Source organism: Triturus cristatus, chromosome 8, assembly GCF_964204655.1.
Source record: "Triturus cristatus chromosome 8, aTriCri1.1, whole genome shotgun sequence".
In the NCBI taxonomy this organism is placed as follows: domain Eukaryota; kingdom Metazoa; phylum Chordata; class Amphibia; order Caudata; family Salamandridae; genus Triturus; species Triturus cristatus.
Window position 1 is genome coordinate 41,244,612 of NC_140591.1, and position 13,456 is coordinate 41,258,067.

Genomic DNA, 13,456 nt, shown 5'->3' on the forward strand with positions numbered 1-13,456 from the left:
TTTGTCTGTATTTCGAGGTCTACCTCTTTGCTTCGTGCTGCTCCTCCCTCAAACAGAGCTCCTGAGCTTCGATTCCTCCTGGCTGTCATCTGTGCTGGAGCTCCTCATCGTGTTCCCTATGCAGCAGGGTATCCTCCTCCGTGAGTCGACTCCTCGTTGGCGGTCCTCCGCTTCCCATGTCATGGGGTCAAAGATTGTCAGCACGAGAGCTTTTATAGTCCTTTGTTGGTTTCCCCCTCCATGTCTTTCCTCTGTATTGTTCTTTCTGTCTTCTAACTTTTCCTTCTTTCCCTGTTTGTCAGTCTTTCTTCTAGTTCTACATCTTCCTCTCTTCTTCCTTTGCAGGTCTTCGTCCACTCTCAGTATCCTGAGGGCGTCGTTGGGACTCCTCCTCCTTAGGTAAGTACTCCCATCCACGGCGGGGTTTACGATAGCTTATTTTTTCCTCATTGTTTTGTTAGCTCTCTGTAACCAAAAATACAACACTATAGTTCACTCTCAAGCTTACTAGCTAGACGTAAATAAAACCACATGTTGAAAACTCGCGCATATTCAACCCACTAGCTGGAGGCTAGCTGTGCATTTGCTTTACTCTCGACACTCAAAAAACATGAAACGAATATATAGGCATTTTCATTAACCCCAAGACTAATTACTGCATATTTCACTCCCTCAGCACACTACAAATGGTTTACATTGCCTGGACACATATCTACTTTTCTTTCTGCATGGTTGCGCCAAGAGTTAATTGACAACAAATGACTGCTCATGGCTGAGAATCAGTCTGGGGTATACAGAGGCTATTTATTTTCTAAATTGTCATACTTTTCTCTGTAAGCTCCTCATACTCAAAAACGTGGTGCTCTGTAGGAGAGTGGCATCGACTGCATAGTTGCACCCAACTTTTTGCTGATGTTTTGACTGTTTTATGACTCTAGCCAGGCTGTGGCCCTGCTACCCAGGACCCCAGCCTATCTGCTTCCTCTCTTAAACTATGTGAGTACCCTAGGTACAAACCAATTGGATACTGAGGATACCCTAGCAGCCCCTTGTAGATGGTACCCTAGGTACCCAGGGCATGGGTCCCTCAGTAGGCCTACCAGGGCTGCAGCACTTATTGTGCCACCCTGGGACAGCCATACAAACTGTCACCCCCAGACCACTACTGTAGTCTGGGTAAGGTGGTGCTGGCACCCCTTACAGGGATATAGGTACCCTGTATCCCACCCTATTACAACACATATACTCTCATAGGTCACCCCTATAGCAGGCCTTGGTAATCCTACAAGGCAGGGTGCTGAGGTATGTGTGAGGGGGGACCCCTACCTGAGTAGGGCTCCTCTGCAACCTTCGTAAAATCATTGCTGGGTTGTTTGTAGTGTAGCCATACCATATACTCTTAACTGCATTCTAAGTATATCGCGATAGCGTGATAACTTGAGAATGGCTACACAGAACCATATCGTGTTTGGTGTCAAACATGTAGGAATCATACCCCTAGTCCAGCCATGGGCATGAGGGCACGATTCCCCCCTGCTAGAGGGGCGATATGGGCAAAGTGGCAGAATTTAGACACCAATTTAAAATTTCACACGTAGTACAAAATGGATGCTACCAGCCACCCACATGACTCTGGCTGCCTGTTGCTGGGGAAAACCCCAGCCTCGGCAGCTGGACAATAGGGATCCTGTTGCAGGGAGGTGCCAGCACCTCCCCAGACAGGCTATGTGGATTGGAACTGGGTGGGTGCACCATAGGATGCCTTTCAGAGTTGCACGTAGGCTGCTACAGTGCCTACATTGTGCATACACCGCCTGGAACCGGTTCAGGAGCATCCTGCCCCTCGCCCAGGCGGGAAACACACAAAGGGGAGAGGGTGTAACCACCCTTTCCCGCCTCAACTCTCATTGGTGGGCTCTGATCTGGACCCTCCCCTAATCTCCTGGATAAAGGTGAATACTGTGTCTCCAGAGCCTCAGTTTAATCTTGGACTTTACAGACTTGACCTTCGACGAGCTGCTGCCCAGCTGACTGAAGAAATCTCCCTTGGGGTAAAGGAGATACCCCCTGCTTGGCAGGCACCTGAAACACTGCAAGTGACCCGGTTGGAACTTCGCTGCTCCTACGGACTTCGTCAACTCCCAGCAACCTTGAGGTGGGTTTCCTGAGCATCCCCGAGGCCAGTGAGTGTGCACAGCAAGTCTGAGCACCGTGGACCGCGTGGGTGCCGAGATTCCCAATACCCCAGGACACCGGCCACCTCTTGCGTAGCACACAACCCTGACCAGTGGGGAAGTTGTGCTTTGGCCCAATATTGAGCCAACCTCTCAGCAGCAACTGTGTCAAAGATCAGTGCCCTAGCCCCCTCCGGTCACCATATATAGGCAATTTAATTAACCCCAAGACTAATTACTGCATATTTCACTCCCTCAGCACACTACAAATGGTTTACATTGCCTGGACACATATCTACTTTTCTTTCTGCAAGGTTGCGCCAAGAGTTAATTGACAACAAATGACTGCCCATGGCTGAGAATCAGTCTGGGATATACAGAGGCTATATCTTTTCTAAATTGTCATACTTTTCTCTGTAAGCTCCTCATACTCAAAAACATGGTGCTCTGTGTTGTGATCTCTGTAGAAAGACACCTGGAGCCAGGAGGTATTCTTAAGCTATCTTTATTCAGTCTCCAGTTCAGGTTACATCTGTCTCTACTCCAGCCAGTCTAGTGTGGTACCAGCCCCACCAGGAGCAGCCTCCCTAGCTGCTCAGCCCATCTTCAACTGCCAACACTCATCCACTCAGACACCCAGGCATTCCATGCATCACAGGCACACCAACATTCTATGACCATCTCACGCTCTGGCTGAGCAGCTAGTGGCAGCAGGGCTGGACTACAAGTTAATCAATTAAGTAGGATATAACATTATCCCTTTTTCTTCAATGAAAACAAACATGCAAGTGATAAAACAACAAGGAAGAACTATCCACAAGAATAATGAATAATGGTACAAGTGCCACGGATGCAAACATAAAATTAAAACATCGCAGGAGAAAGAACCAGTATACAAAGAACGGATAAGATAAATACATTTGATAAACAATATCTCCCATCCCTTCCTTAAAGAAATAAAAAAAACATTATGAAGCAAGAATAACATTACCCGAAATACATTTGAAGCATTTTGCATTAAACACTGTGACATAATGCACTACAACGGAAAGGGTAAAAGACCTCACCCAACCAATGCCCAAAATAATAACCTAGAGTAGCACTAAAGATAGCATACTCTACTACAACAATCCCAAAAGAAAGGGAACCAAACATGTATATGGGTCGTCACCCATAGAAACTCCCATGAAGGGACATACATAAGTACTGCGCGCAACTAAAACTCAATCCTGTGTGCAACACTAACTCAACCCTGTGTGCAACAATAACTCAACCCTGTGTGAGGGTTAACCATAAATAATGTACATTAGTACTGCGCGCAACTATCTATGGACAAAGCCATAACCCAACCCAGTGTGAGGGTTAACCTAGGTACTCCAAACCCCTTGAAGAGGTTACAAACGAGCTCTTAACCCCCTTGTGGAGGTTACGTACCCCATATGGGAGTAACACACATAACTAATCACAGGGCTATTACCCACAACCTTCCCTCATGTACGGGAACCATGTGAGGACCACCCACGGGACCTTAGACACCCCATGCAAAATAAAACGAAAATCTGTGGCATCATGACAAAAGATGTGCTGTTCTCACTATCTTAACCTCTGATAAATGAGAACTTTGTGGATTAATAAACTACACACTATACATATGCCTCTTAATAAAATATTATGCCCACGTAAAACATGCTGGTGAGCGCTCACACACCCTAGATATGATTGGACAACACTTCTCCTCCCTAAGAGAATCAATGCATAACCTGTGAGAGTCACAGGGCACCCTTGTACCTGAAGCATAGTCATCAAAAACATAGACAAACTGTGTGCAGAAAAATGATCCTTCAACATTCCTCACGGTGTATTCCTCAACTTGTCTTGCCAAAATCCAAACTGGTTCTACACCATTCCTCACGGTGAATTCCAAGTAGACAGACGACCCTTTATCAAATATACCCATAACAAATATCGCGTTGTCGCCGGCCGTCCAGTCATCCTACATAAAACTTTATCAAAAACACAGTGGTTGGCAAGATGTCACGTGGTTGGCAAAGTGCGTCCTTGAATGACTGCAACACTACATAGAACTTGGACATCAACCACCAAACACAAAATGGCCGCACGCAATCCCACTTCCAGCCGGATGGCTCACGGGACGTCAAGACTCCAAATGCGTACTTTCAAAGCTTGTGTGTCACCGAAGATCCCACGAAGAGACGCGTCATGTAGAACTCCACGCGAAGACATGAGGTAAATCAGCGCGCGCTGTTAGTGACTCGTGCCACGTTTTTTGAATTTAAAATGCAACTGCAGATAAATTAACAGTAAAGCGCTCCCATGTTTTTTCCTCGGTAAATCTCCGCAGAACGAATTGACTCGGCCAATACACATAACTGTAGAAGTATGCAGTACACCAACTCTGCATTCACAATGCCCGATAGAGAAAAGCGTGTTGTCTGCTCCCCGCTGGACAGTGTACACTCTCCAAAATACTCCTACAACAGTGCGTCAACATCAACACACTTGCCCGTGCTGGGCCTGCAAACTCTTGAGCAAGTCCCGCTAGTAGTGGATCTCCGCACCAACACAGACATAAGTTAAAAGTCACACGACCCGGAGAGCCCCATGCATAGACATCCTCAAAGTTGGCGAAAACAGGCAATATCATAGTTCCTTCTAGCAGCCTGTCACTTCGTAGCACTTGGTATAACATCCAGAACAGGAATCACGTCACATCCATACTTGCTACCACTGCACGCAAATCTTCGTTGCACACCCATTGCTTGTGAGACCTTGAATGAGCATAATACACGACCTTTTAGCTCAAAACTTGTGATTCTCCAACAGTGTACCACCATATATCCTTTTTCCTTAATGTCACAGTGGTCCAAGTAAGGCAAAGTGAGACACTGTGGCTTTGGAAGCCCCTTAAATCGCTACAACTGTCACTGTGGTTTTGGAGGCCTTCCAAATCGCTGCAACTGTCAATTAAGGACCTTTTTGAACAAGATATACACCATGTGTACAGCCACTGCACACTTTCCGTTTTTACATCTATTAAATTGACTTTTTCTTCTTTCTGTGGCTGGAACACCATATTCATAGTATGACTACTCCTCCAACTCACAGTAATCCTTTTGTGCTAACGTTGTGGCTGGAACACCAGATGCGGTCGTAGTTGAACTACTCCTCCAACTCACTGCAATCCTTTAAGTTAGTAGTAGTATTCCCAGGCTGTAGTGTCCTTTTAATGACACTTCTCTGTGGGCTGTCCAATGGGAAGGACACTGGTGGGGCTGGCGCTGGCTTTCCTGAGAATTCCTTCTTTGTAGATGTAGTTGCTTGTAGGGTCTCTTAGTTTCTCCTTTATTTCCTTTATAGTTCCTTTGTTTCAGTGGTTCACCAAGAGTCTCTAGGGTTCAAGTCCGCTCGTCGCCAAAATAAATGTTGTGATCTCTGTAGAAAGACACCTGGAGCCAGGAGGTATTCTTAAGCTATCTTTATTCAGTCTCCAGTTCAGGTTACATCTGTCTCTACTCCAGCCAGTCTAGTGTGGTACCAGCCCCACCAGGAGCAGCCTCCCTAGCTGCTCAGCCCATCTTCAACTGCCAACACTCATCCACTCAGACACCCAGGCATTCCATGCATCACAGGCACACCAACATTCTATGACCATCTCACGCTCTGGCTGAGCAGCTAGTGGCAGCAGGGCTGGACTACAAGTTAATCAATTAAGTAGGATATAACACTCTGCTTCACTATCCATGCTACTAGCAAGACACAATGAAACCCAAAAATCATATTGAACCCACACTTTAAATCAACAAGAGGCTTAATGTCAAAAGCAAAACCTGCAGTACACTGTTACATCTTTTATTACAGACAGCCATGTCTTACCTATTGCACCATGCCCTGAAGGATATGCCAGTGGTGCACCAAATTCAGTATTAGGGAAGTTCCTGGCTCTCTTCTCTAGGAGCTGTTCTCAGGAATATGTAGGGATAGGTTCCTGACACTGAATGGGGCAGATGCTGGGTCGTATGACCTCATGAAGGATACCTTGATTGAGGGCTTTGGACTCACTGCTGAGGAATACAGGATCAGGTTCAGGGAGACTCGAAAAACCCAGAGTTGGACCTCAATAGATTTTGTAGATTTCTCAATTAACACACTAGGTGGTTGGTTGAAAGGTAACCAGGTGCAAGATCATAATGGGTTTTATAATCTTATTATGAAAGAGCATCTGCTGAGTAACTGTGTTCTGAAAAATTACATCAATATCTGGTAGACCTAGGTCCACTTTCTACTCAAGAGTTAGGGAAGAAAGCTGACCTCTGGGTCAAGACAAGGGTAACCAAGACAACTCATGGTGGGAGTGACAAACAAAATAGTTACTAAGCCCCCCCAAGGGAAAGATGGTGGCCAGTCTAAAGGTAAAAACAAAGAGTCTTCTCAAGGCCCCCAGAAACCTGTTCAGAAGAGTGGGCCCCAAGCCAATATACAATTCAAGGGTGGGTACCAGGGCAAGAACTTGGATCATAAAAAGGCTTGGAGCTTTAATTGTAAGGTCAAAGGGCACCGAACTGGAGACCCCAGCGGTCTCAACAAAAATAATCCCATTAGTGCACCTGCAACACCTGCAGTGGGAAGTCTCCTGATGGTATCCCTGGTGAGCCCTGACCATATCCGAGAGCTCACTGAAGCAACTTTAGTCTCTGGCGGGTGATATGTTGATGTTGCTGCCCTGGTGGTCCTGTTCCATTAACAAGGAAAAATACAGACAACAGCCTCATATAAATGGGATCAGAGTTGAAGCACTGAGGGATACAGGTGCAAGTGTCACTATTAAGGCTGAAAAAATGATATACCCGGAATAGTATCTGGCTGGTGAAGCATTCAGTCATCAGTGCAGACAACCAAACTAAGGTCCATCCCATGGCCATGGTATTCTATGAATGGGGAGGGGTTACTGGCCAAAAGAAGGTGGTGGTATCCTCTGCAATTCCTGCAACCTGCCTGCTAGGAAATGATCTGGAGTCCGCATGGACTGAGGTCGAAAGAAAGACCCATGCAGCTATGCTGGTTATAACCGGATTAGTGTGGGCCAAAACCAGAGCACAATGCAAACCCTGGGGCGAAAAAGAGAAGTTGGAGCGTGGAGTAGTGGCCCAACCTTCCAAGAGAAAAGGCAAGGAGTCTAGGAAACCAGCTTCACAACAAACACAAGCTCAGGTCCGCTCTCCTCAGGGAGAAGACCTGTCCGCCTCAGAGGGGACTGAGCCCCAGGAACTTGGGCCTTACATGTCAGAGCTCCTAGGCCCAGGGAGGCCCTCTAGGAAAGATCTGTGCCAGGGTCAGAGGACCTGTCCCACTCTTGAAATCCGGAGACAGCAAGCTGCTGATCAGGAAAGGGAGATGTCAATGCCTCTTACAGAACCAATTGGGAGGGGGGACTCATTTACACTGAGGCCATAGACCCCATTCCTGGTGCCACTAGGAAAGTGGTAGTGCTTCACATGTAGAGAGAGTTCTTACTCACTTTGGCTCATTACATCCCCCTAGTTGGGCATATTGACCAGGCCAAAATTTGGAGTAGGAACTCCTGTGCCACCTGCCAAGCCAGTGGCAAAGCAGATGGCCACCCAAAGGCCCCCTTAATTCTATTTCCAGAGGTTGGGATTCTCTTTGAAGTGTAGGGGTTGACATTGTTGCCCCCCCCCAGACCCTACAATAGCATTGGGGAACAGGTTTATACCGGTGGTAGTGGATCATGCCACCAGGTACCCTGAAGCTATACCCCTAAGGACTGTCACTGCTCCTACAGTTGTCAGAGCCCTCATTAGTATTTTTACAAGAGTGGGTTTTCCTAAGGACTATTGACTGTGTGTATATTTTGCAGCTGTCTAACACTCCTCTCTGATCAGCCTAGGGGTGCTCAATCACACTACACCCTAGAAAAGCACCTTGGGATTGCTAGAGTAAGCCCCTGTCCACTCATATGGGAATACCTGGACTCTTTGCACGGTATACCTCTTTTTGGTATACCATATATATAACCAGCTTCCTACATCCCACAACTGGCCAAAAGAGTCAGGTGAGCAAGTTGCTAAAGAGCCATAGACCGTGGTGATCTTATGACCTCAGTTCCTTCATTAAAACTTTAGCCTCCCTCATGCAAAGTCGGGAAGAGCACACAGGAGCTACCCAAGTCTAAGGAATTGACTACAGTGGAGGTTATATTCACTATTGAGCTGTGTAAATGATTTCAATGTAACTCGACATGACCTCCCCCTCTTTGAGATTGCATGCCACCACTGGAGTCCCTGTAACCCCAGACATCTGCCCCAGCCAATCCCCCGACTACAGGGGGTTGTCCTTGTTATACGACGCATCCAGAGACCTAATAGCTTCATTCCAAACCTGAAATTTCACTCATGGCCAGAGGGAGAGAAGAAGGGGTCTCTTCCCCCCCATAAAGTAGGTGGAATACCCCGGCCTCCACATCGCCCATTTGTCAGGGGCAAAGGCTGGGTCGCCCCGGGTATCAAACCTTCATCCATTTATACTATTTAAATGGGATGCTCTAAGATATGAAGCCACTACAGCCGCTATATGTCCCTTGAACATGTATTTGAAGCATTTTAACAAAGCATTTCTGTGGACGGGTGGTAGTTCCCTGGAAAACCTTGCAAGACGGCATCCATTCGAGTGAAGAGGTAGTAGGGAATAATATATGGAATCATTCTGTAGATGGTATAATTAGCGAGGCTAGATTACTGTCTTAAAGATTGAGGAGCACCCCAAGAAGGACAGAGAGAGTGCTTACTAGAACCCCAGGTCCCTGGGCAGGCTATCCAGCTATGGTTGAATGTTTCTGTCCCAGGCCCTCTGCACATCCTGTGTAATGTTTACCCAGAGGTATTTAAATTCATCAAGACCTGAATATCCCCTGCCCTTTCAAACAGTGAAAGGGGTACACCATGAGATAAACAGAGGATTTATCTTTGTTGAGGATGGCGCTGAGAATTTCCCAAAGATCTGGAGTACCCGGGGTTCTGACTGCTGAGGTTCATCAAGGAATGTCCGGATATCATCAGCATATAATGCTAGTCTGTCTGACACCCCCGGGGCCCATTCAGGGCCCCTAACCAGTGTCGACACTCAGCTATTTGGTCATTGACCGCGATATCATTGTTCTTTTTTACTACCCAAATAGTCACATGGGGCCAGCAGCCACCCAGCCCAGTACGCACTCCCCAACTACCGACTCATCCAGAGTGGGGCGATCTGCCCTTCATCTGGTTTGAGTTCTGCAAACCCAGCTCAAGGCATTTTGGTAGTTTTTACTTTCTAGAGTAAATCAGGATTTTCATTGAAAAGTTGGTAAAAGTGATGAAAAGTAGCACTATGCGCTACTGTGCTTCACGGGTTTGTTCCATGGGTGGTAAATGGGTATTTTCATGAAACTGCCTATGGGTATTGACACAAAATCTATTCCATTAGCGGTTTTAGAGAAATATTTACACCAAAACATTATTCTTCCTTGAGGCAGGCTTAACAGAGGAGAATAATTTTAATTTCTATATACTTTTCAAACTTTGATGTGTGTTGTGTTATACACAGCACACGTACAAAATGGGAAAAATATGAAAGCTTAATTTTTGAACCGGAAAACTCTCCTATCAGTATAAATCCTATGCTTAGTACAATGCACACACCCTTGCACCATGGTGCACAGGTGAGTATGTGTTGGCAAATGGCAGCCTGAAGTGCATCCACGCTGGGTGAGAGGATAAACAGTGCATTATCTTGGTGGAGTTTTTCACACTCCCCTTGATGCAACACAGTGCTGCAACATTGGTTGCTACCTTGCGTCAAAAGTTAGCAACATTCTCCCGTATTTTTTAGTTTTCAGACACTCCCAGATTTATTCTTCAATCCAATTACAAAGGCATACTTTGACAGAACATTTATCAGGTAATATAAACATTACTCCATCATTATCCAGTGCATGTTCGTGCACATCAATAAGGTCTGCTTGCCATTTAGGGCCCGATGTATAATTTGGCCGACGAGCTCTTACTCCCTCAGGGCAACGGAGTCCCGGCCAGCCACATTTAGAAATTGCTGCCAAGCTGGTGGTCATTTTTTAGGCATTGGCAACAACCGCAGTCACGGCGGTTTCTGTCGATGTTTTTTTAGTTTGACACACAGCTCCTTCAACATGATGGAGCCACCCTATAAACGTATGTTTAAAAAAGAAAAAAAGAACCCCCCCCTACGGGAATTTAACAGTTTTCATTGCCCCTGACCTCCAGGGATTTCCTGGCGGTGATGGGCCGTTAGAACTGACCTGTATGTCCACCCGTCTGATTTAGGTGGGTGGACATGGAGGCCAGCCTCTGATGGCCCACCGTGGTTACATCAACGGTCAGACTATATTTAAATCGAGCGGGCGGGCCATTATCGGTCTTTTTTTATTTAATTATTTTCCTTATCATGACGTCAAGATGCTGAGATGTTATGTAAAATCGAAACCTTATTTTTTTAATTTTAAATAAATATATATGTTTTAAACTTGGTGATGTATTGTAACATACAATGCTAAACTAATGATGAAAATGCATATACGTAGGTATGGCGCTGAAATACAAAATAATCCATCTATCTCGACCCTCTCAAACTTGTGGCACAGAAGCGCAATGTTGGTTTTCTCTGCTGTTATTAGAATTATTCTTTTTACCTTCTTCCCACCCTCCTCAAGAAGTCTTGACAGAGCAAATACCAGAACATATTCATTAGCATTTAACTGTTTCATATTCAGAATTATTCTCTATCTGCAAAATGCACTATATACAGTTGTTGATGCAGTCTTCTAGCTCATCTTTGGGCTCAAGAAGATTTTGTTCTATTAACACTGTAAAAGCCTGACAGTTTCTATTTCACAGCGCGTGCTATAGCACAGAGAGGTCAGATGAAATACTGGCTTTGCTTCTGGCACATTTGATCTGATCAGGAAGTAAAATTTGTCTTCGATGCATTTAATGTTAAGCTGCACACCGGTCTCCACCATGTACTGGAATATTATTTTTGTGCAATGCAAAAAAAGAAATACATAAATAACATCCACAAATGTCTTCATGTTTTCATTTACTTCTTTCTAAAATACCAGAGGCCCCATTTTTAGACCTTTATAAAGATAATTGATCTGCAATAATACTTCCTACTCGAATAATGTTTAATTATGAAACAAATCTCCTCATTGTCCTACTTGTACATGCTTGCCACTTTCTCTGATGGGCTTTATACTCCTTTAAGGTACAGAAAAACCTGTTCAATCTTCTTAGAACATTCAGCAGGTTCAGTCGTCTCTTTCAACATGTAAATAACTCTGACCACTTCCATAATTGTAAAGGGATAGAGCTTGTAAAATAGTTTTTTTAGGAACTTTTCATGATCATCAGCACCCATCCATAAGACCGTCATGATTCAAATCACTGGAGCTGCTCATTTCACACCCATCACAATGGTCACACCCTGCCTTTATGCACATTTTGTGGTTGTTGCTAGCACAGTCTGAAGAGTGCAAGACACCGATTTACGATTGCATCTGTTTACTTACAGCTGCAGTTTTATGAGCTATGGAACGATTTTCTGTCTTGAGTAAGAGAGGTATGAAATACTTGAGAAAAGGTGTAGAACTTCCATATTCGCCCGAGCAGCTTCAACCCCCCCCCCCCCCCCCCCACCACCGCCATGGCGCCAGTCTTTGCTGCTAAAACAAACATCAACCTGCCTCATGCATATAATAAAGACCTCAGTGGATATGCTTAAATGATCTGCACATCATTGAATGTACAAAAATAGTATTAACAAACAGTAAAGAATTAGCTAGTAGTACGGGGTGCTGAACGAAGACAAATACTCGTCCACTAAGAGTATTGAACATGTCTTTTGCGATTTAACAAATCCAAAAGACTTAAATCCAATATACAATCTCTACATGGGATACTTTGAGCTCACGCACCTTTGGAACAAGGGTCCTAGTATACTTATGGAGAATGTACTCTTTCTAGGGAGATACATTGATGATATTTTAATGTTTTGGGCTGGAACCAAGGAAATGTTAGAGGAATTCTTTCTCTTCATTAATGATAATCCCTTTAATCTAACCTTTACCAAAACACAAAGCACCTCACATATCAATTTTTTAGACATCACAATCATAGCAGACAAGGATAGACTACTTTCCAGACCATTTAGAAGAGAAACAGCATGCAATGCAGTACTTCATGCCAAGAGTGCACATCCCCCCTCCCAAATTAAAGCTATTCCTTTGGGGGAGATGATTAGAACTAAAAGAAACTGCAGCGACTTGAAAATACTTGATGAGGAACTTAAGGAGGTTGAGAGGAGATTTTTTGCCAGAGGCTATAACAACACAACGATTAAGAAGGCACGTAAGACTGTAAATAAGATTAATAGAACACAGTTACTGACGGGCAAAGCTTATAAACAAAAATCGACATGTAAGAAAAAACGTATTAGATTCATTACTCCATATTCTACTGCGAGTTCTGACTTATTCAGAATACTTAACAGACATTGGCATCTATTAACGGATGACAATAAGACCAAGGAAGTAGTGGGACACAAACCCAATATTACATTTACAAGAGGTAACACACTTCAACAAACATTGTGTCCTAGTTTTATCCCAACAGCGTCCAACAAAACGTGGCTATCAACTAAACCCTTGGGTTTTTTTAAATGCGGGACTTGTAATATTTGTTCCTTTGCATTAAATAAAACGAAAACATTCAAATATAATTCTGAAAGAATCCATACAGTTAATGACTTTATTAATTGTAATACGAAGTTTGTCGTTTATTGTATTGTATGTATATGTGGGAAAATTTACATAGGTAGTACCATCAGACCTCTTAAGGAACGGATACAGGAGCATATCAGGGCAATTAGAAATAACAATGCCCAATACCCTCTAGCCTCCCACTTCAATACGATGCATAATCATACAGAGCTGATCAAAATAGGTTTTCATGGACCACTTGACCGCCTTCGATACCGTCTCCCATCGCATCCAAATCACGAGGCTCCATAACGCCGGCATCCACGACATGGTACTGGACTGGATCTACTCCTTCCTAGCCAGCCGAACACAGCGAGTCCGATTACCCCCATTCCTCTCAGAACCTACAGAAAGCAGCTTCAGAGTTCCCCAGGGCTCCTCCCTTAGCCCCACCCTTTTCAACATCTACATGGCT

General features: G+C 44.7%; 1 protein-coding gene across 6 annotated transcripts in view; it reads left to right on the plus strand.

Moving 5' to 3' along the window:
- LOC146799922 (uncharacterized) overlaps positions 1-13,456 on the plus strand; it is a 96,841-nt gene that overhangs the window by 11,587 nt on the left and 71,798 nt on the right. For 5 of the 6 annotated variants that reach the window (XR_014967602.1, XR_014967600.1, XR_014967601.1 and 2 more), the window contains exon 3: positions 346-399. The gene's annotated coding sequence lies outside the window, so the exon portion shown is untranslated. Of the gene's footprint in view, positions 1-345; positions 400-1,999; positions 2,156-13,456 lie in introns of all 6 variants that reach the window. The other variant, XM_085620875.1, reaches the window with a different exon arrangement.